The 3,578-nt window shown below is 41.9% G+C and overlaps 1 non-coding gene across 1 annotated transcript; it reads right to left on the bottom strand.

Moving 5' to 3' along the window:
• Positions 1 to 487: 487 nt before the first annotated feature.
• Positions 488 to 594, bottom strand: LOC120252256. Its single transcript, XR_005533801.1, has one exon. It is a non-coding gene; the product is annotated as a small nucleolar RNA R71 (small nucleolar RNA).
• Positions 595 to 3,578: the final 2,984 nt, after the last annotated feature.

Raw genomic sequence — 3,578 nt, 5'->3', positions numbered from 1 at the left:
AGAATCCTAAACTTAAACGAACACTTTATAGATGAGAAAATAACCTATGCAAGAGCAGTCAAATCAAGCTGAGGTAGAAGGTGCAGGGTCACATTGTATGGCAGAATAGAATGAGCAGCGGAGGACACTCTCAGATTATTCCAGACCCCCAGTTTTGGGCACATAGTCTAGTATTGTGCAGACACCGATCATGGCTAAGAATTTCGACATCAAGCCAGGCTTCATCTAGATGTTATAGCAGTCAGCACAGTTTAATGGTTTGGCCGATGAGGATCCAAACAATCACATTGAGAACTTCTTGGAAGTGTGTGACATGCTCAAGATTAATGGTGTTACGGATGATGCTATCAAGTTGACAACCTTCCTATTTTCCTTGAATGGAAGAGCAAAGCAATGGCTACATTCATTACCTAGAGCATCGATCACTACTTGGGAGGAGATGGTAAAAGTTTTCCTTGCCCGATATTTATCTCCCGAAAAATCCGTGAAGCTTAGGGATGAAATACCATCTTTTGTGCAAATGGAATTGGAGTCTTTTTTTGAGATATGGGATAGGTTCAAGGAGCTCTAGCGGAAATGTCCTTAACATGGGTTCCCCGAGTGGATGATCATTCAAACTTTCTATAATGAGTTGATTCCAAGCATAAGATAGTTACTTGATGCTGTAGTAGGAGGTACCTTAGGAAACAAGACCCTTGAAGAAGCCTGACATCTCATTAAAGAAATAGCCATGAGCAGTTATCAGTGGAACACAATTGACAGAAAAAAGGTAGCCAGACTTCAGCGTCTTGTGTGGCACAAACCTTAGTAATCTCTATCCATAATACTCCCACAGCACTCTCGAGCCTCTAAAATCAATCATGGGCTCGAGTGGGAGAAAATATACTCACTCGAGATGGCTCCTGTGCTATGGGAGATGCCTCTATCTAAACCTACTCAAGCTGTGGCTCCAGTGTTGGCTGTGGTCCCTTTGCTGTGTCATCCCCTACTGCCCTCGATGGGGGCATGATCATCACATAGACTCCTTGTCTGTATCTCCAGACCATCCCTATCAATCTCACAGTCTCTATGCCGAGAGGAGATGGTACAATAGCCTTCTTGACCCTCCATGGTACAATAGCATCTAGCAAACCCATCTCCATGATGCGTCTGGTGATGTAGGGACCTAAGAACAAGGCACTTACTCTGCCATACTAGCCTTAGTGACACAAGTACCATCGAATATAAGTACAGAAGCTCCTATCAGCTCAAAACACCTGTGTTGTCACCTTTGCCTGTCACCAATCTACTAAGAACAGTGTGTATGTATCTATAGCTCTACCGGGACAGGTACGTGGCCTTAGAGACTTTTGGCTCATACTACCCCTGTCCGCATAAGGCTTTGTATGCTCTCTACAGGGTCAAAATACCAGGATAGTTTATCGATAATTGAGTGTACTCATCTGTATCGGTGAATGCCTCATTATACAGTTCAAGTCGGACTGAAAACTAGAAGGCGCTCATGCTGAAGTGCTGTCTAAATGCTCTAAACTAGATAGTGTCTGATAAGTGTTTGTGTACTAAGAATGCGAAGTATTCTTTTCTTATGATGAGCACTACTTTTATCAGATTTTTTCGCTAATGCATGTGTTTTTGTGTTCTTTTGCGCATATAGGGTTGTGGAGCCAAATATGAAAGAAAGAAGCCAAAGTAGATTGCGATTGTACTTTGTTGATGAATTCTTGGAGTGAACAATTGTGAAGACACAGGTTGTGATCGAAGATACGTGAATGTGGGCCAACCTTCATGCGCTCAAGCAACTAGATGGTTTGCAAGGGCACAAAGGCGGTCATATTTGTGTATTCTGACTTGTGCAATGTTATCAAGATCTTCACTAATATGGCATTTTATTGATGTAGCGATGCAATCTACGGTATAGACGTGTGCTTGTTTATATTGCCTTGATGAATAGTGTAGATTCGGGAGTATTTTGGCGGAGTACTGTAGTAGGATACTATTTACATCCCGCAGAAAATCAGATTTCCAAAAATTCACACGGTCGTATGAAAATTCCATATGCCTGTTTCGATACCCGTTTCTAGTCCTTTCTAAAGCAGTGACTAATACTGATTTGGGAATCCATCTTTTATCCTTCTCTCCATCTTTTCTACAACTTTTGGGAGCCTTGCGGCTATGGTTCAGAGGGGCTTTGGCAAGGGTTTTGGAGTGGTTCTATAGCTTCGACACCGTGTTTTTCTTAGAAGATACTTATTGGGGAAGCTTTCCTCCACACCGACCCGGCGAGGTGTGCCCTAGGCTTGACAAGAGGACCTTTGGAGAGGACGAGGCTACTCCACAAGATCATCGATACGGATTTCGAGGGGGTTTTTCTATGGATTATATGTTTTCACTTCTGATTTTATTATTAATTGTATCTTGCTCTATAGAGAGCTAAACCCCCTAGTGGGTACTTGGACTTGTAAACCCTAGGATGTTATTGTTTCATTGATCTTTTATTATGTTTTGCATAATTGATGTCTTTAATTGAGTTCCAATCTTGAGTGCTTATTGAATGATTTCTCCCTTAGAGTGACACTAGGGTTGAGAGTCCATCTTGGTAGCCTTTGTGGATGAGTAACACACCATGAGGGTTAGATATTGCTAGATTGGAGAAGGTTGAGAGGGTGAGTCGAGAGTTAGCGGAGCATCCCCTTTCCCCTCCGGTGTGATTTATCCTACCTCCATGTTCCAAGAGTTCTTTGCGGTCACAATAGAGTGAAGTGCTAAGAGAGGAACTCCGCTGGGGCTTAGTTGGGTGAGCAATAGAGTGAAGCATTGAAGTAATCCTTAGTATATGGGTCTTAATTGTGACTAGGGGTCTTTTGCCTGGACCAAAGGGTTAGATCTATATATAGGAATAGGGTCTATCACATGGAATCTCTAGAGCTTCTTGCAACTGTATAGAGTCTGAGGTGTTGAGATTGAGCGATTTCTCCGCTGGGGTATAGTATAGAGTTAGTTACGGTTGACCTTAGGTTTGGGACCGTGTATTTTAGGATCTCCACGACTCATTAAGCATCAGTTAGGAGACATATTAGTTGGTCTTACACTTCAAGCAATAGTTCTAGGCGGAGCAATGTCTGAGTGTCCCACTTTTTACCGATTGCCTTTCCTCTCATTTTATCATGCCTCCCCTTCGTATTTTCTTTAGTCTTATTTGCATTGATTTTATCCACACTATTATTGTTTCATCTTGACTTAGTTAAGTAGTAATCATTGTGTTTCTATTGACTATTTCCTGTGGATACGATAAACCACTCACCTGGATTTATTACTTCGACAAACACGCACTTCATGGGTCACAAAGCAAGGGGTGTTGTAAAGTTTTTTTTGGTGCCGTGCCGGGAATAGGCATTTTGGAGACACTTTGCACTTTGTTATTTAACTATTCATCATTTATTCTATTTCACCTATTCTTATTCTATCATCGTTCTGATTTGTTTTTCTTTATTTTGTCGCAGCTTCTGGTTGTGACCTGAGGGAAGCCTTTGACATTGGTTGAAGGAGATCCTAAACTTGAATGAACACTTCGTAGAAGG

The sequence above is a fragment of the Dioscorea cayenensis genome, chromosome 20 (genome assembly GCF_009730915.1).
Source record: "Dioscorea cayenensis subsp. rotundata cultivar TDr96_F1 chromosome 20, TDr96_F1_v2_PseudoChromosome.rev07_lg8_w22 25.fasta, whole genome shotgun sequence".
Taxonomy (NCBI): domain Eukaryota; kingdom Viridiplantae; phylum Streptophyta; class Magnoliopsida; order Dioscoreales; family Dioscoreaceae; genus Dioscorea; species Dioscorea cayenensis.
Note: the sequence above shows the minus strand (reverse complement) of the source record. Positions and strands in the feature narration are given on the sequence as shown.